Source organism: Myxocyprinus asiaticus, chromosome 3 (genome assembly GCF_019703515.2).
Source record: "Myxocyprinus asiaticus isolate MX2 ecotype Aquarium Trade chromosome 3, UBuf_Myxa_2, whole genome shotgun sequence".
In the NCBI taxonomy this organism is placed as follows: Eukaryota; Metazoa; Chordata; class Actinopteri; order Cypriniformes; family Catostomidae; genus Myxocyprinus; species Myxocyprinus asiaticus.
In genome coordinates this window covers 15,955,238-15,976,680 of record NC_059346.1, presented here as the reverse complement: position 1 = coordinate 15,976,680, position 21,443 = coordinate 15,955,238, and the positions used below count along the sequence as shown (strand labels likewise).

The 21,443-nt window shown below is 41.0% G+C and overlaps 1 pseudogene; it reads right to left on the bottom strand.

Moving 5' to 3' along the window:
• Positions 1-9,547, bottom strand: part of LOC127417262 (uncharacterized) — a 37,891-nt pseudogene extending 28,344 nt beyond the window's left edge.
• Positions 9,548-21,443: the final 11,896 nt, after the last annotated feature.

Below are 21,443 nucleotides of genomic sequence, written 5' to 3'. Positions count from 1 at the left end.
ATACACAAGCTCAATTTTATGCATTGTTGCATTGTGTAATGTGTCAGTGCTCAATTCATAACACAATGCAATTACGTGCTGTGTTCTCAGCATTAACGCAAGGGGTGCTAGAGTGGATTTTCTTCTTTCAATCAACAACTGTCATGGTGGACTTGGGCAGTAATTTGAGCTGGATCTTTTCGAAAAAATATATACTTTTTGTACCCAGTCCATTCAAACAAACTTGTTTTTTTCTCCATGTCAGGGTGGCGGAGGATGAATCTCAGTTGCCTCTGCGTTTGAGACCGTCAATCCACTCATCTAATCACATGGCTTGTTGAGTGCGTTACCGCGGAGACATAGCGCATGTGGAGGCTTCACGCTATTCTCCGCGGCATTCACGCACAACTCACCACGTGCCCCACAGAGAGCAAGAACCACACTTTATAGCAACCACGAGGAGGTTACCCCATGTGACTCAACCCTCCCTAGTAACTGGGCCAATTTGGCTGCTTAGGAGGCCTGGCTGGAGTCACTCAGCATGCCCTGGATTCGAACTCGCAACTCCAGGGGTGGTAGTAAGCGTCTTTACTTGCTGAGCTACCCAGGCCCCCTATGAATGGAAATCTTAAGGTTTGAAAAGTTTGAAAAGCACCTTATTTTCATTCTGCCTCAGTAAACAGCCTCGGATGCAGCACTGGTTTCATGGTCACGCCTAAAAGATCTATTGCTCCCTTGTGGTATGAGGTTTGTAACCGCCAGAGCAATGCAAGAGCACACGTAATGTATGTACAATGGGAACACGTGTACTTGCGTGTGAAGTATGTTTCGGCCTTAAATCGCAAAGTAAAATGCAAACAGATGTGTCCCCGCTCATGTGATATAAAGTACATCCACTATTGTACAGATACAATCTTAAAAAGTTATATTAGGGTGGATTAAAACCTGCAACTCCTTGTACTAGATGCAAAAAATTTACCATGAAACCAATCAGTCGTTCAGGCCAAACTCTAAATGATCCATGTATTAATCCACTGTCTAACTAAATCCCAGTTCTAACAGTGTACAGATCAAGTTATCAAATAACTCCATGTAACCCACAATTTTAATATACTAATCCATTACTGTTGTTATGTCAGACCAAAACCACTAACACTGTTCATGCCTCCTATTGTCAAAGTAGCCAAAGCTGCATTAATTACAATCTGGAGTGGTTACCGTTAATTATTATTTATTTATTTATAATTAAATTTAAAGACATGTACATAATATAACAAGCATAGCATTGTAACATTGTAACATTGTGAACATACTGTATTATTATAGTACCTTACAAAAGCTTTGGATTTTTTGTTATTTGAAAGCTTTAAAGACTGCAAAAAGTTTTTAAAGGAAAACACTGACAATGGATAAATGTGCACATTTATAGTTATGAATATAAAATGTAACTAGCAAAATAAAGGGTGGTTACAGCTACAGCTAAATGGACACTTTTCATAGACTGTGATGACATGTTTCTGCCTTATTTAGGAGCATAAATCTAGCAAACTTTTTTAAATTTGCGAGAGGCAGTATAAATGGAATTGGGGCATACTAACATCCAGGAATTTACGCATGGTCCCGTGACCAGAATAAATGATGTGACAAAAACAACCGTGAAAATAATCCACTCAACTTCCTATTAAACAAGTGCCATTTAAGCACAATGAGTGACGTTATTTGTGTATACAGCACTTACTGTTGAAAACAGCCTTCCACCCCACAGTTCTCCGCCATTTGTTTTAAATCCAGTGTTTGAACGTGACATCTCCTCTGCTCCCGATGCATTGTGGGATAGGAAAGTGTTCAACTGATCCACACTTCGGATTCCCGCCAGAAGTAGTAGGTCATCCAGGCATTTCTCGCTTACTGTCTTATGAATACTATGGATTCGGACATACTACTCCACTGGCATACTGTTTTTGGCATACTGTAAAGTAGGGAAGTATGGATATTCGGATGCAGGGATAGACTCTATGCACTGAGTACTGCTTACGTATTTCCGCTAAAACCTAAGTGGCTACGCAAACTTCTGGTACAGCATTCTCCGATTGCAAACTGTGGTAGTAGCAAGCTTTTTTTTGTCATATTTCGAATAACTATCGATCGCAACTTTCCTTTTGTGAGACACTTCATTAAGGTCTAACTTTGTGCTGAGTTTTCACAATTTCCCCTTGGACAAGGAAACACGAAAAACATGGATTCAGAATATTTGGTGTCAGGATTTTAACATCACTCCTAAAACAAGAGTCTGCAGTCATCACTTCAAGAGGGATGATTTGATTGAGCCATCGACTCCTACAGGATGCCGTTTACTGAAGTAAGGAGATTTTCCCACTCTGTTCCAGTGGAACAACTACTCCATTTCAGCTCCAAGGTGCACCAGAGTATGACAGAGGAGAGATGTTTCCACTCCAATCGATGAAGATCCTGTGCCAATGGACTTCCAGCTTCAGGAGCATGATTATTTTCAGCTCCTGGTCTGCTGATGAGGTCAGAGAACTCAGTCCACTGCTCGACTGAGGGTCCATGTTGAGAGTCTTATCCGCAGGGTGAAGCAACACAAGCTGTATGACATGATCATCCCTCTCTCCATCACCTGGAGCATCAACCAGCAGTATACAGTTGCTTGCCTCCTTGTAAATTATCAGAATGGCCACTTGGTTAAAGCATAGGTAAGGATTAAAGACAAGACAACACTTTGTTGGGGATGGATACATTCTGGATATATTTGTAAAGACTGTGATGTATAAATGTAAACATGTAAATATAAACAACTTTGATACAGCTGTACATGACTGTAATGTAAACATGTAAATATAAACAACTTTGATATTACTGTAATGTAAACATGTAAATATAAACAACTTTGATACAGCTATACAGGACTGTAATGTAAACATTTAAATATAAACAACTTTGATACAGTTGTACACGACTGTAATGTAAACATGTAAATATAAACAACTTTGATAGTGTTTCTGTAAACATACAAGTAAAGAACTTTGATACAATGTTAAATGAATTTTTTTATTTTCTTCACATTTCAAGGGATCTTGGTAGGAAGAAATAAAAAAAGAAATGGTCAACACTCTCCTGGATGGTTTTAAACATTCTGCTGTCTACGTAGATGCACTGGATCATCCAGTATGGAGATTAGCACCTGACCTTCAACTTGCCAGTAGTAGGCATGCTGTTGTTTCAGTTCGGGTGTGCCATTCTGTAACTTCAGTTAAGGGCAGTCAACGTAACTTTTTACATTTGGGCACTTAATCTCCAAAAGGCCAAAAGCTTTGCACACTGTAGGGTCATAAACAATGCCATCAGGAGAGGCTCCAAGCCACAGTGCGTCTGGGTGAATTATGAATCCACATGGGTATAAGTTTACTTCACGCAACAAACAGTATTCCTCAACCACTGCAGACTCCATTTCAAGGCGAGTTCCTTTTAAGATTCTTTCAGCCAGGTGTTCAGCAGAGCTCTGTCTCCGTACGTGGCAAACCTCTAAATCGGGAAGATGTTACTCGTGGCTTTCTGACGGAGTGCCAATCCAGTGATGCACTCTTTTCTTTGGTGGCATGCTCGATCTTGCAGGCTGTTTCCAGCGTTAATGCCATTGACCACATATGCAGTAATCCATGTTTGCTGTGGACAAACAAGCACACAGATGGGTCGAAGCTGTAAACATCAAGTGGTGGAGGTCGTGGTGGTAGGGCATCTTGATAGGGAGAAATGCTGCTGGATGTTGGTATGACAGCACACTCCCAGCCTGAACTTTGCCAAAGGCAGAATCCACCAGTGAATCTTCACTGGACATCCCCATTGTGGTAACTAAAGGGGCTGTAGTGCTGGCAAAGTCCTTGTATACCTCTGCCACTTGCAGGACTGAGAGGTCAGGCAGCTCGCTGGTAACACCTCTATACAGGATACTCCTGAAATGAAAAGTAGTATTGATAGATAAGTTGCCTATTTTTACCTCAAAATCATTTCTCATTGCCAATTAAAAGAATTATTCACCTAAAAAAATTAATGTCATCATTTACTCACCCTTAACATAAACAAGTATAATGGTGACTGAGCCAATTCGTGGTCATTCTTCCTAACATCACATTTTCCACAGAAGAAAGTAGTATGGGTTTAGAATGAATGAAAGTTTGTAAATGATGACATACATTTTTTTAGGTGAGTGTAGCACGGAGGAGGGCGGGGCCGGACCGGAATGACGCACGCCCGGACCTCAATCAGCCTGATGAGGCGAGTGAGGGATAAAGGCGACTGGAGACAGCAGTTCGAGAGAGAGAGAACTACAGGCAGCAGCCCTGTATGTGTTTATGTTTCTGTGTTTTTGTTTAAGTTTATCATTAAACTTTATTTATATTGTCAAGCCGGTTCTCGCCTCCTCCTTTCCCTTATAACCCCTTTACAGTGAACAATTCCATATCCACTATTATACAATAGTTTCAGTTCTCAAATTTGTTTGGCCAAGCGGCATTTCAAGAACACTGATATACAGTCCAACAGCACAACTGTGAGTGTGATACTGCATATATGCAACAGTTAAATAAAAAAGAAGCTTAATATTGCATAACTTGTGTTAAGCAAGATGGCGCCATGGATGGCTGCTTCAGTGTGGAGCTCTCTAGTGTTTTTGTTACTTTTGTTTGTTTTGTCATTGTTTGTTTGTCATGTTTTTGTCACTTTTTCCCAATCAGTTTTACCATGGAAGAACTGCTGAATATTCGGCAGAGCATACCTGATAATTTTTTGCCTGTGTTTGATTATTTGGATGTTTTGTTAGACATCTTATTTGGAGGCACAGCTGTGCTCTACAAGCGAATACAAAATACAGACAACACATCACATGCCCCACCAGAGACATAAATATACTGGACCACTGTTACACCACTGTAAAGGATGCATAATACTCTTTTCCAAGTGCAGCTTTAGGACTCTCTGATCACTGTCTGGTTCATCTTCTCCCAACCTACAAGCTGAAACTAAAATCAGCTAAGCCCGTAGTAAGGACTGTAAGGAGATGGACCAATGAAGCAGAGCTGGAACTACAAGCCTGCTTTGAATGCAGTGACTGGAGTTTCAGGTTGATTTATTGTTGATTTCCAAAGAGTATACAACCCCAATTCCAAAAATGTTGGGACAGTATGAAAAATGCTAATAAAAATAAGAAGGAGTGATTTGTAAATTATATTCACAATTATATTTATGATTGCAACATGCTCCAAAAAAGTTGAGACATTTAAGACTAATAACAATTTCATGAGTTAAAATAACAAGGCAATGTGAAACAGGAGATGTTAAACAGGTGAGGCAATTCTGTCATAGTATATAAGGAGCCTCCAAAAACAGCCTAGTCCTTCAAGAGCAAGGATCATTCGAGACTTGTCAATTTGCCAACAGATGCTTCAGCAAATAATCCAGCACTTTGAGAACAATGTTCCCCAAAGACAAATTGGAAGAATTTTGGGCATTTCACCCTCTACAGTGCACTATATAGTTAGAAGATTCAAGGAATATGGTCAAATGTTGGTGCGTAAAGGGCAAGACGAAAACCACTTCTGAATGCGCGTGATCTCTGATCCCTCAGACATCACTGTCTTAAAAAACACCATTCATCTGTAATGGATATCATGAACATGGGCTTGCGATTACTTTAGTAAACCTTTGTTAGTCAACATCATTCACTGCTGCATCCACAGATGCAAGTTAATACTTTACTATGCAAAGCAGAAGCACTACATCAACATTGTCCAGAAGCGCTGCCAACACCTCTGGGCTCAGTCTCATCTTAGATGGAAAGTAGAACAGTGGAACCATGTTTTTTGGTCTGATGAGTCCACATTTCAAATCATTTTTGGAAAACAAAGTCATCGTGTTATCTGGGCCAAAGAGGAAAAGGACCATCTAAGCTGATATCAGCGTCAGGTCCAAAGCCAGTGTCTGTATGGGCCAGGGGTGTGTCAGTGCCCATGGCATGGGTAACTCACACATCTGTGAGGGCACCATTAATGCAGATAGATATGTACAAATTTTGGAGAAGCATATACTACCATCCAGCACCATCTTTTCCAGGGACATTCCGGAATTTTCAGCAGGACAACTTCAAACCAAATACTGGCCGAATATGCAGAGAGTGCAGGTGCTAGATTGGCCTGCCTGCAGTCTTGACCATCTCCAATTGAGAATGTGTGGTGTATTATGAAGCACACAATATGGCAACGAAGACCCCGCACAATTGTGCAGCTGAATACCTGCATAATGGATGAATGGGGGAAAATTCCACTTTTTAAACTTAACAAATTTGTGTCTTCAGTGCCTAAATGCTTAATAAGTGTTATTAGAAGAAATGGTGATATTTCACAGTGGTGAACACTTGACTGTCCCAACTTTTTTGAAGTGTGTTGCAATCATCTGACTTGAAATTACTGTACATTAAAAAAACACAATGAAATTCACAAGGTAAAACATCATATAATGTTTAGTTGTAGTGCTTTCAATGTAGCAAAGGGTGAATATAATTTACAAATCACTCCTTTTTGTTTTTATTAGCATTTTTCATACTGTCCCAACTTTTTCATAATTGGGGTTGTACTTTAATTGACTATTTTGCATTTGCAATTACTCTCTGCAAGTGAAAAGGGAAAATTAACATTTGTTGAAACTACTTTGATTTACTGTTCCATATTAAACTGATCTGTTATTCACTGTTTTGAGTACAATGGCCAGACGTTTTGATGATCTGACTGTACTTTTGTGTCTCTACCCAGACAGAGAGTTCCAAAACCGACTGATTGCCTTGAGACACAGGTTGAGTCAATACAAGCTGAAGTGGCAGTGTTGCGAAGATGCTTAAGTGAGTCCTTTGATCTACAGAGAGGTATCATTGACTGATGCACTCAAAACATGTACATGCCCACTTCAATCCCCATACCTGCACAGGCTGATCCAGTGGCCTCTTCTACTCCGTATATTCAGGCCCATCCTGTTTGCATGCCAAAACCTCCAATAGTGGCCACAGACAGGAAAGTCAGACCTGAAAATGCAACCTACCTTGCTCAAAGTTCCTTGGAGCTAAATAACACTACCAGAGCTCTAGCTTCAGTTCTGAATTAATCATAATTTGAGCCCCCTGTGTTTAGAGTGAGGGGAAAGTTCAACCTCATGGATGTCTACATAACCTCCCTGGACCTGAACAATGCTCTAATTCTCCTTGAACTACCTCGCTTCTTAGCCAAAGAGCCCAGGAAACGGTTTACAGTACTGAGTGCACACATCATAGCTTGGACACAATTCTGCACTCCAAAACTGTGTTTCTTCCAGACAGTCGTGTCTTGAGAGGCATCCTTGACCGTGTTCAAGCCCCTGATGAACCTTTCCAATGTTTGTGGCACACTTATTGAGTGAATTCAAAAAGTCTCCCCTACCAGAACAAGAACAAATTCATTTGTGAGCATGCACTTGAGCGATACATAGTCGCACTTTATGGCACACACTTTATGGACCTCCTTATGCATGCACATGTGTTTCATTCTGTTCTCTGCCCTGACAGTCATCATGAGCCCTCAGTATCAAAAACAAAAAAGTACGGGAAACTTACTGCTTTAAATTTTCTGCACCTGGGTTCACACCTTGAAAATGTCCAAACTGCAGCTTTGTCCCACAAGCCAGTGCATTCCCTGCCATTGTAAAGCAAAACTCTCAAATATCAAATGATGCAAAAAAGCCCAGTCAAGATGGTGAGACCTCAACAAACGCCAACAGGGGTGAGCGGGACAAAACATTTGATCGGCAGAAGGGAAATTTCAAGGGAAGAGAGAACGTTTCACAGAGGCAATCATCCCTCCAAAAGATAAATATGCCTCAACCTTCTATTGTGCCAACACCTGAGCCACATGTCCTTGGTCATGTGGAGGATCCAATATCTCCATCATTCTGGAACACACCATTTATCATCAAAGTCAACCTCAACAACAAAGCTGTCGACGCAGCACTTGATACAGGTGCTTCACTCTCTGCGGTTCGAACAAATATGATTTCAGAAGTCCTGGAACATTCAGAACAAGTTCAGCCTTGGACATCACCCCCAATTCAACTTGCCAACAGTGCAGCTTGCAATCTACCTGGCATTATCTGGCTGAATATTGGATTTCAAGGAAACGCTTCTTCCACTGGTTTGTTATTATTCCCGATCTTTCTTCACCACTAATCTTGGGGGTGGATTTCATATTAAAAGCATCAGTTAGCATTCATATTCCATCCAGGACTGTAACAATCGGTGAAACAAACTTAAAAAGTTAAAATACACTTTAATACACATAAAAGCACGTTTCCACATTTAAGTGCTTGAACTATTTAAAAAAAAATTACAGCTGTATGAATTGACCTACAATCTCTTATTTAACACTGTGGCCATGGGAAAATATCATGGTAACCAGATAGATTCTTAGCGGATTGCTGCAAAACTAGAATGAAAGTATCGTCAAATCATCGTGCAATGCATTAAAATATCTTCCCTACCCTGCAATCCATATCAGACACGATACCAATGATATTTAATTTTAAATAAAAAAAAATCAATGAGCCTAACAGCTGAAACCGGGATGTTATTAATTTTTTTAGAGAAATGACGGGACACCGGGACACCTCGTAAAACTGGGACCATCTGTTGGTCACCCTAGTTCCCTTACGACACTTGACATTGCGTAGTTACACATATGGGGAGTGCCTACATACACGACCTATTTGAAACCTCTCTACAATAATGCCAATATTCTAATATTGGCTATGGTGTTTGAACCCCGCCTGTTTTGGCGCAAAACTGACCAGTTGTACAGACACCATTTCCTCAGAATTTCTTCTACTAGCGATCATCTCTTGTCTTGAAGCCCTCTACCTTTCACCGTCGATACACACGAGTCAGCGGATGGAATCTTCATGGCAGCGAGAAGACTCTTCACTCCCCTGCAGTGCTCCAGCGAACATCTCTCCTCCTCGCCACTTGACACTTTGGCCTCAGCATCCTGATTCTCTGCAGTGCGTCGGCAGGTATAGAGTATCCTTTTAAAAGCAATTGTAATTTGTGTGATATAAATATAAATTATATATATATATAAATAAATATATATATTTATATATATCTAAAAGAGCCACTTACGTGTTTGTGTCTTTTTCAAGATGTCGTTCCGTAAGTGTTCATTGTGTAAGAGACACATCCCGCCGTCAGACAAGCATGAGAGCTGCGTTTTCGGTCTGGGCTGCACCCACGCAGAGTCAGCTCTCATGGAGACAGACTGTCCTCACTATGAGGACATGAGTCTCAAGTCGCTTCGCTCACAAATCGCCCTCGTTCTGAGGAACGATTCAGCCTCTCTCGCCCTCCCACCTGCCTCTTCTGTGATACCTGAGGATTCACACGAGGAGGCATGGCGGGGCCGCGAGTTCGAGCAGGATGAATTTGAGGTGGATTTCATGCCAGCACACACCCCATGAGCCCCTCAATCTCCACGAAGTGCATGTTTCCCAATACGATATGTGAGACGAGCTCCAGCCCTCTGAAGGAGCATGCGTCCTCATCTCATTTGGTGGATCTGATGCTGGGGATGATAAGGATGATAATGACGATGTCATATCTCTCGCTGCATCAGGCGAATGGTCAGTGGATGATGCTACTGCCCCTCCCCCCAGCGAGGGTGAGGACCGTGTACGCGCCACTGACATGGAGATGCTTCGCATCCTTGCAAGGGCGGTCGAAGAACTCAACCTTGAGTGGTCTCCCCCAGAGGAACCTGGGCAGTTTCGCCTTGATGAGTGGTTCTTGCAGTCCGGACGCCGTCAAGCGGAGCCCTTTTCCTCTTCAAAGCACACACATTATGTGCAACCGCTTCCCTATGGTGAGTGACGCATTATATCTTACGGTGAGCAAACCAAATTGCCCTCTGTCCCATTACGCGGACACGTGGCAAGGCCTAAAGGGCATTTCAGAATGGGTGCAAAAAGCGATCGAACATGGTTATACTATCTAATTTGCATGCAGGCCACCCCCGTTTCAACAGTGTTCTGTCTTCTACAGTTTCGTCCAAAGACGCACCCGTGTTACGAGTCGAAATACCCAATCTCATCGTGAAAAACGCGATAGAGATTGTGCCAAATTGTCAAGCACAAAAGGGGTTTTACAGCGTTATTTTCTTGTCCCAAAGAAAGACGGCGAACTTCGGCAATCCTGGATCTGAGACATTTAAATTGCGCACTTATAAAGCGCCCATTCAAAATGATTACTCAGAAACGGATCTTATCGCATGTACGCCCACACGATTGGTTTGCGTCGATAGATCTGAAGGATGCGTACTTTCATATCCAAATTGTATGATACCACAGGATGTTTTTGAGATTCGCGTTCGAGGGAACAGCGTATTAATTAAAAGTCCTGCCCTTCGGACTGTCTCTGGCTCCTCGCACATTCACGAAGTGCATCGATGCGGTTCTCGCCCCTCTGAGACTGAGCGGCGTACGCATGTTGAACTACCTCGACGATTGGCTGTTACTGCCATAATCAGAGGCTCTGTTATGCCAGCACAGAGACTTACTGCTTCAGCATCTAAACAGCTTGGGCCTCAATGTAAACTGGGTGAAGAGCACGCTCTCTCCCAGCCAAAAAATCTCCTTTCTGGGAGTCCACCTCGACTCCACGAGTGGGCGCATGCACCTCACGAGCGTGCACGTTCAGGCTATTCTACAGTGTCTGTCTCAGTTAAAACTGGGGAGAACACTTCCTCTAAAACTGTTTCAGAAAGCATTGGGATTTATGGCGGTGGCATCAGCCATCATCCCATTAGGTCTCTTACACATGAGACCTCTTCAGTGCTGGCTGAAGCGCCATGTGCCACAACATGCTTGGTGCCAAGCGCACATGTGCATCACTATATCCCACCGCTGTATAGCTGCTTTAGTACCATGGACAGCTCCTGCATTTTACCAGCGATGAGTCGTGCTGAGGCAAGTTGTCAGGTGGAAAGTGGTGACTACGGATGCTTCTAGCACAGGTTGGGGGGCGGTGTGCGATGGACACCCGACTTTCGGCACCTGGACAGGTGCAAGGAGGGCGTGGCATGGGATATCAACCGCTTAGAGCTATCGGCCGTAATTCTAGCCTTAAAGGCTTTTCAGTTGGAAATAGCGAACTGTCATGTCCTGGTTCCCTCAGACAACATGACAGTTGTGGCATATATAAACCGGCAAGGTGGAATTAATTCACCGCAACTGTTGAGACTGACGCGTCACTTCCTCCTATGGAGCGAGTGTCATGATCTTTCCCTGAGAGTGACATATGTCCCAATCCGCCAGAATTACAGCGCGGACCTACTGCCACACCAAGGGGTGATACCGGGCGAATGGAGACTTCATCCTCAAACTGTGTTGAGGATTTGTGAAATATTCGGCAAAGCAGAAATCGATCTATTTGCCTCAGTGGAGAATACCCACTGTCCCCTCTGGTATTCGAAGTCCCAAGTCCCGTTGGTAACAGATACAATGGCACACAAATGGCTGGCGAAATGCAAATATGCGTTTCCTCCAGTATGCCTGATCCACTCTGTCATATGCAAAGTCCAAGAGGACAAGGAAATGGTTCTATTAGTTGCACCGAAATGGCCCAACCAGTCATGGTTTCCGGAAATGATGGAGATGCTGTAAAGCTCACCATGGGAAATACCACTGAGAAGGGATCTCCTTTCTCAGGCACAAGGCACAATCTGGCATCCCCAGCCCCAGCTGTGGAACCTGCATGTATGGCCCCTGAACAGGGTGCACTACACGTGCCAGAACTGTCGCATTCAGTCATGAACACCATTTTACAAGCCAGAGCACCATCCACAAGATTCCTCTATGCACTAAAATGGAAGGTGTTCACTGATTGATGTCTCTCACATAGCAAGGACCCAGTAAACTGCCCCATACATGAAATTCTAATATTTCTTCAAGAGCGATTAGACGCAGGACTCAACCCATCAACGCTCAAAGTGTATGTGGCAACTGTATCTGCGTATCACGCACATGAAACCGGTGCCTCTATAGGCAAGCATGATTTAATCATAAAGTTCCTTAAAGGAGCAAGACGATTAAACCCACCTCGGCCGGCTACAGTCCCGACTTGGGACTTAACTTTAGTCCTAAAAGCTCTCACAGGGCCCTCCTTCGAGCCTTTGGACTCTGTTGATTTGCGCATGCTCTCCATTAAGACCGCAATACTGCTGGCTCTGGCCTCAGTAAAACGGGTAGGTGACCTGCATGCACTATCAGTCGACATCTCATGTCTGGAGTTTGGCCCCGGTCTTTCAAGAGCCACTGTCAAACCCAGGAAAGGTCCTGACTACATCCTTCAAAGCACAGGTGGTTCACCTTCAGGCCTTCTTCCCTCCTCCATTTAATTCAGATGAGGAACAATCATTGCATTTGTTATGCCCTGTGCAGGTGCTACAAGCATACGTTGAGTGTACTTGCCAGTTCAGACTGTCTGATCAGCTCTTTATATGCTATGGAGGATGCACAAAAGGAATGTCCGTCTCTAAGCAAAGACTTTCTCACTGGATTGTCGATGCAATTACCCTGGCTTATGAGTTGCAGGGTCAGACTTGCCCAATTGGTGTTAAAGCACACTCAACTAGACATGGAACTCTGGCTCGGCGGCGGCCATGTTGTGGAACTCTGGCTCGGCGGCGGCCATGTCGTGGAACTCTGGCTCGGCATCCACCTCCCTGACAGTGAACGGGGAACCAATGAACTGCGACCGCCAGGCATCAAAAAAGAAATGGACTCATTCAGTCCGAATCTAAAACAGTCTTTGAGGGCAACCTCATTAAAGTCCACCTGGAAAGCCAGATCGCAAAAGTCCTCCACATAGTCCTCCAGGGGACGATTCCCCTGACGTAGGCGCAGAAGCTGAACTGCTGGGTTCATGGTTTTCTGTAAGGATGTTGGCTGCTGACAATGATGGCAATGACGAAGATGACGTGAAGATGAAGAACCCAAGTGCAGTTTATTTACAGAAGTGAATGCCCTAACTATACACGTGAACTAAACATAAACATAAACATGAACTTGACATAAACCTGACTTGATATAAACTTGGCTTGACATAAACGTGGCCTGACATAAACATCTATACTCACATTCAGTACTTGACAACTAGACAATGAAAACATGAGGGCTTAAATACAAGACATGGGAGAACATAAACCAATGAACAAACAGAACTGATAACAAGATAATTAAACAATAAACCAATGAAAATATGACACATGAACATGGAGGGAAAACAAGACATCACATGACTAGGGAACAGGAACTAAACTTTTCAAAATAAAAGACATGAATCAACAAAATACACCTGTCAAGGCCGTTATAATTACAATAAAGTCACAAGCACTTCATTATAAATAAACTCCCTTCCCGACTGGGTTCATAAGGAGTTAATTCATACTATATGACTATAGTTCATATATTTGTTATGAGTGCTCTCCTCCTGGCCATCACGGGGATCACTCACTGCGGCATGCTCATATCGGTCGCCATCCCATAAGACTGTGCCGCCATGTGTCCTCTCTGGGAAGTTATGTTGTGTAGTGTGGCGTGATGGGATTCTGTTCCCCATATGCGTAACTATGCAATGTCAAGTGTACTGAGTCGTAAGGGAAAGTCTCGGTTACATACATAACCTCGGTTCCCTGAGATGAAAGGAACGAGACATTGTGAACGCTAGCCGCACTACAAGACTCAGAGTTCTTGAGGCATGAGCAATGCACTCCTTGTTCTCAGTCAGAAATTCTGAGGAAATGGTGTCTGTGTACCTATTTTTATAGCGGTCAGTTTTGCACCAAAACAGGCGGGGCTCAAACACCATAGCAAATATTAGAATATTGCCGTTATTGTAGAGAGGTTTCAAATAGGTTGTGTATGAAGGCACTCCCCATATGCATAACTACGCAATGTCTCGTCCCCTTCGTCTCAGGGAACCGAGGTTACGTACATAACCGAGATGTTTTCTAACTGCTTTGCTTCACTCCATGATGTACTGTAGTGATTCCCTACCACTCTGTCTTTGCTAATGTAATGAGGGCAATAGGCCATCTGCTTGTGCTATCGCCGCCTAGTGGCATCTTCATGTTAAGCGGGTTTAAAAGTTTAAAAACCTATCGCAACAAAAACGAAAACTAAATATTTTTTACGATTATTTTTATTTTATTTTATTTTTTTCAAAGTTATGAAAATGTATTTTAGATTAGTTTGTTTTTCCAATTATGTTGATTTTTATTTATATTTCAGTTTACGAAACTGTTTTTTTACATTTCATTTTTGTTTTAGTTTATGATAATAACCTTGGTGTTAACTACAGTGGTCTAAATCAACTCACACTGAAAGATTTGTACCCTCTACCTCGAGATGACAAATCCTTGGACTCAGCTCGTGGGAAATTCCTTGCCTCTCTGGATCTAGCTTGAGGGTACTGGCAAGTGTCCGTTGAGGATAAATCAAGACCAAAAACAGCTTTCATATCACATTGTAGCCTCTTTCAGTCCAAAGTTCTTCCTTTAGGGCTTAGCAATGCCCCCGATACATTTCAAAGGTCATGAACACGGTCCTCGCTAACCTGATCTATAAATGCTGCGCAGTGTACTTGGATGACATTGTCATCACCTTGCCTTCGAACAACACCTGGAAAACCTTCAGGAAGTCCTGTCAGGACAGGAGTCAGCGGGTCTATCTCTGAAGCTGAGAAAGCGTCAGTTATGTTTAAGTGAGCTCATATTCCTTGGCTATCGTGTCACACCAGAGGATATATCACCAGACCCGGCGAAAGTGAAAGCAGTGACTGAGTTCAAAACACCAAAAGACGTGAAACAAGTCATAGGATTCCTTGGCCTCACTGTCTGTTAGCGATGTTTTATACCAAATTATGCCCGCAAAGCAGAACCACTTTTCGCTCTCACCAGGAAAGAGATTCCGCTCAGCTGGGATGAGAGTTATCAAGCTTCCATGGATTTCTTGAAAGAGTGCCTTACGTCCGCACCAATTTTGTGCTTCCCAGACTTCAACAGCCCATTCTTCATTCACACAGATGCCTGCAACTTAGATGACATGGGGCAAGATGTTGTTGCAGCTTTTGCAAGCAGAGCTTTACACAAGGCTGAGAAACCGTACTAAACACCTGAGAAAGAATGCTTAGGAGTGATTTGGGCTCTTGAGTATTTCAGACCTTACATAGAAGGCCTTCATGTGACAGTCTATACAGACCACAGCAGCCTGAGAAGACTGATGAACCGCCCAAACCCCTCAGGATGACTAGCAAGATGGTCCTTGCGCCTACAGGACTTTGATTTCAGTATCGTCCAAAAGCCATGTGTTCAAAACAAAGTCTCAGATGCTCTCTCCCGCAGCCCATTTCCAAATGATGACAATCCCATTGACATCCTACCAGACTATGCCATTGTAGAAGGGATGGATCTTTGTAACCTCTCCTCAGTCATGCTTACAGACCAGAACAGTTGAGACAATTTCAGAGTAATGATCCAGTGGTCAGGGATCTTGTCAGTGACCTTGAGAGTAATGAAAAGGGAGACATGGATGAAAAGTATGTCATTCAAGATGGTCTTCTTTATTTCAAAAACTCTAAGATGACTTGAGCCTGCATACAATGAAGCAGCTCAAAATAATATTGCGATGAGGTTTCTAAAGCCAGGTTCACACTTCCTCTGTAAGTGGGGCGTGTGCGGTGCATTTTTGTTTCGGCGCCCATATTAACAGATTACACCATTCTCACTGCAGGTGTGTGTCACGAGGTGACGCATCCCAAAAGTGTCCCAGATGCGTCCCAGAGGCGGCAGTTAACAGATGAGCCTATTTTTGCCACGTGGCTCACACTGAGCTCAACGGTTCTGGGTGTTGTACAACACTAAAATAATCAGGAAATTATAAAAAAGACACAAAAGCAAATCACTATTATTCAAACCAAACCTATAGTACACTGCAATTTATATGTCTGCATCAGAGCATGTGAGCGAAGCGGTGTGACACTCCTCTCAATACATTACATTTCTCTGTAGTATACTTGGTTCCAAGCATGTACACAGGGGGTAGATACAGTGGCCCAAGCAATTGCCCCTTTGCCCACATGGGCTGAGGAGCCCCTCTGGGTGAAATATAGACTATAGGCCAACATTTATTAAATTATCAAATGACTAGTAATGTACACATCTGAAATTATGTGATTGTATTGTTGTGTTTTAGTATATAAAATCTTGTTGTTCATTTTGGACTGGTTTACAACGGCTGTTAGATAATCGAGTGAACCAGACCTTCCTTATCATTTGTAATCAGTCAAATATTTCTCTGTTAGCACATATGTCATCAACATCTTCAAATAATGCCTTAATAAATTTCAGTTCCACTTATCATTAAGATGGATTTGCTCTTTGGGCAACTGACCAACAGTTATGTGCCACTTTATCCTGAAGCAGAAATTGAAAAGCAACAGGTGGTCGATTAAGTGAGATAATTCCGCTATGAAATTCTCTATGGGAGAGTGGAAATCTTTACCAATCATATGCTCAATTGTACAATAGAGGCATGAAAGCAGAATGCTGCGCCTGCAAATTAGGACACACTGATCTGCAAGATCATACATGTTTATTGGTTTTTATGTAGGGATTTTTTGTGTGTGTTCGCCGGGATTCAAGGCAAAATGCTTTGCCAGTATACAGTGTTATTAAGCTTACATATTCAATTGAGGGTGCTCTAACATTCGCATCTAGCTGGCAGCTGCACTGACATGATGGCAAAACAACAAGATACCTTACTTATCTATTAATTTATTATCGAATAGTAGTGTAGTCTACTAGCTCACCTTTTGCTGCACTACCATGTTCACGTAGCACATCCTCTGCTCTCTGGCAATGTGACACGTACAACTCCAAAAGGAATATTTACTAAATCTCACAGTCTCTCCACACTCCCTTTCGATTTCCTCATTCTTAGCTTTGATTTATACTTTGCATTTATTTAGTTTATAAGGTTTTCAAATTCACTAAAACAATGTTAGAGCTCCATAACCTCAGGCCTATTACTTATTTCGCAGATTCCCAAACCAGCATATCAGGACTGCCCGCTGTTGTCCTTGAAGCAGTAATAACCTCAGCTTATTATAACCTTATTAAAGAATAAATATGGCATAGAATCTAACAGATAACTTTATTTTCTGCACAGAGGTGCTGCTGTTTCTCGCAGAAGAGACGTCCAACACGACCGCCCGCTCACAGAGGATGTGTGAACCCGGGCTAATACAGCTGCTGAGGGAGTGACATAAAATTTGGCCTCTTTCTCTCTTCTGACTGCTGTAATCCATCTCTTTCTATTTTTTCTTCTTATGGACAGCTGTGAAGTGTAATAGTGGATTTTTTTCTTTTGCTGTTGGGGCAAACAGTTAGCCTAAGCAAAAATGATATTTGCTGTGGTCTCCCATACACCGCCTATACAAATTTACCCTGCTATCAAGGGTCCATTGTTCTGTAAATAATGCTTGTTACAACGATGGGCACAAGGTGGCGACAAGTCATTTTTACTTTGCCTTGTTGGCCTAAGCCTATGTATCTAAGAGGATGATATAGGCAGTTAATGTAACAGCGGATTTACAACAGCACAACACTGCACTATTAGAATACATATCAGACCATTTTATATATATATATTTTTAATGCTAAACTTCACATTTGTTTTTACTGAAATGTCAAAGAGTCATTGTTATGAAAAAATATATATTTTTAAACTGGGCTGATGTTGCCCATTCAGACAACAAAATTATCTGCAGACAATTACAGGCAAACAAATTATTTCATACACCACCAACCAAGATTATATAGCGCACAAGTCATATGGATCACTTTTGTGATATTAGTCAAGATATGGCAAGTTCAGATGATGTTATCGAGTTTAATAATGTCACTTGGCAACATCAGATTAAGTCCTTATTTTATTCCTTCCTTCCTAGCTGACAGTCAAGTATAGCCTTAAAACTAATTTATTTAAGACACCAATCATTCTGTTCAAAGAGCAACATAATTTGACCAATATAACACAAAGCCATTTAGGGCTGGGTATGTATCGCCAGCCACCTCACAATCTTTACGTATCGTGATACATGTCACGATTAATTAATATAATAGAACTTGGTTCATCCTGTGATTAAAATTGCATTTAGCTGTGGGCTTTTTGGAGCTTCACTGCCACAGTGACTTTCATTTTATGGAAAAGAGCAGCCATGATATTCTTCCATGAAAAAAAAAAAAAAAGGTTCAGCAGAAAGAATATACAGGGGGAGAGACCAGGCTGGTTGTCACATAGGGAAAATGTCATAAAGCTCTCCGTAGCTAAGGTTTTGAGTCAAAAGTCAATTTACCCAACTGTGTGTTTGTCTAGCAGTTGTTTTGTTTGATGGTTTCGATTTATTAGTTCAAAAGTCCTTTAAGAATTAGAATATTTTTGTGAACTCTATTCTCCAAACTAAAATTCCAATATCATAATATTTTATACCTGGTGTTGGGTAAACACAATAAATCCACTGGAAAACATTAAAGGGATGGTTCAATTAAAATCCTCTCATCATTTACTCACCCTCATACCATCTAAGATGTGTAAGACTTTTTTCTGAACACAAACGAAGATTTTTAGAAGAATATCTCAGCTCTGTAGGTGCATACGATGCAAGTGAATGGTGATCAGGTATTTAAAGGTTCAAAAAGGAGATAAAGTCAGCATAAAATAATCCTTAAGACTCCAGTGGTTTAATCAATGTCTTCTGAAGCGATCCAGTTGGTTTTGGGTGGAAAAGATCAAAACAAATATTTTTTCACTGTACCTCTTGCCATTGCAGCCTCTAGGCACAATCATGATTTCATGCTCGATTACACTTCCCAGTGCTTGATGCATGCGCAGAGCGCTAGATGGTGCTATAGGAACTGTAATCGAAAATACAGTGAAAAAGGAGTTATATTTTGGTTTGTTCTAACCCAAAACTTTTGTTGGGCAAAAGAATGGTTTTATTTAATTATTTATTTATTTTTACATTTAGCTGAAAAGCCTACATTAGGCTGTTTAATGGCAGGATCTATTGTCTTAACTTACCCCATATAGTGCAACAACATTTCCTGTTATGGGGGATGTTCTCATCAAAAGTCAATCTTTTTTTTGTGGTCAATACAAGTGGAAATTTTCACTATATAAGACTATACAGACATGAATAGGAAAAGTTATGTGCCTATACAAAAATTTACATTTCATAATAAACTATCCCTGAAACAAATATTCACTGCAGTAAAAAGTTTGACTAGTCCAGGTCTCACCTAATTAGAATTCTGGCATTCAGGGCCATAGCAAAGAATTCGGGACCCTCTGTCTTTTGGTCTCGGACCCTTTCATGTTAAAAAAAACAGTTTATTATGCAACTTAGTCTCATAGAATGAACGTTACTATAACAAAATGTTTGCAACTGACTTTTACATGCTGCAGTTTTCTGGTTAAATAAACACTACACTGTAAAAAAAATCCTGTTGTTTAAAAAAATAAATAAAAAGAAACTGGCAGCTGTGGTTGCCAGAATAATTATGTAAAAAATACAGTAAAAATGTACAACTTTACAGAATAACCTGTACATTTTACAGTTTAAAACTTGTAATTTACATGACCACGTTGGCACTGTAAAAAAAAACATTACCTTCTGAAACTGTAAAAATCTGCTTTTTACTTTATAAGGTATTGTTAATCACCATAAAAATTACAGAAGAGCACATGAAGTTCACCAATAGTGGCTTTTCCAGGAGCAATGACCAATAAATCTGTAGAGACAGTGCTCAGTGTCACTCACACAAACACTAAACACCATCAGGGTAACACATGTGAAATTGAAATAATGCAGTAAACATGAACTAAACTACATTAATTATAAAACAGGACACCCCAGTGTACATAACTGATATTAAAAATAAGAAGAAACATAACTATTCCCCATAAAATATAATGAAATATAATGGGTCATGCAGGGAATTGTGGGAACGCCCGATTATTGTTTTTTACTGTAATTTTAACAATAATTTACTGTAAATGTACATTTGTACCATTAATTATACAGGAAAATCATACTTTTTACATCTAAAAAATGTAATTTTTACAACATTTTATTTTATTATATACAATATTTTACTGTATATTTTACAGCTAATATTCATTAATCAATTAAGGTTTTATTTCTGTAGCATTTTTACAGTTAAAATTACAGACATTTTTTACAGCGTAGAGGTGCTGCAACAACTGTGCGTTTTATTCACTTTCACACAAATCACGACTACAGTGGCTGATTATGACTGTAAAAGCACTTATTTTTGGCTCTATTACTCACCCACTATACTGTGTTATGATATTGATACACTTTTACTCTAACACATCATTTAAAAAATGATACATTTTAACGTTTGTATTACAGACACATCTACATTTACACACTTATTCCAACGTGATTTACCTCTGCTGGGTTTTGGACTCGGAAGACCATAGAAGAAACACGAAATGACGTGGTCTGCTTCAGAAAATGTGCCCCCGCTGGACATTTCACTAGGAAAATGCAGCAAAACATGTAATGAAGCATGTAATTTCATTTGGCAAAAATGCTGCTACAGTCACGTAATATTCATGAGACCAGGCTGTTATAATTTGTTGTGTGCCCCCCTGGAACTGTGGGCACCTAGAATCGTTATCACCTTTTACCCCATTAGCTAGGGCCTGTTGGCATTACTATATCATGACAGTAAAATCCTGGAATACACTAAAAAAGTTTTCAATCATACCCCCGGAATGTCTTATTTTTTTTTTTTTTTTTGTGATTACCAAAAATAGCATGTTTGTTATTGTAAACACATGCTAATAACTTCCCCTGTCAACATAGCAAATGGATACCAAGTACTAGATGACAATATCCAGACACAGATGTTTCAGTAATTTGTAAATAGCTCATTAATGGGATGCAGCTAAAAGCATTGTGTGTAATTAGTCAGAGGTCCTGAACTGTCACATCATTCAAGCTCAATCAACACACTGAATGTTCCACATTGGTATCCCATCCTTGGTTTAATTTTCCTGTCATGACTTTTGAGGTAAGATAAAGGAGGTCTGATGATCACTGAGTTTCAACTTAGACATTATCAGCTTCATGAGCATCAAAACAAGGTGTAATTAGCATCATCTATAGCAGTGGACACAAGAGTTTGACCTAAGATGATATCCTTATACATACTGTTCATGTTTTCACTATTTTTCTAAAAATCTTATATACCTTATATATGGAATATTTGGGTTCATAGAGTTCACACAAACAG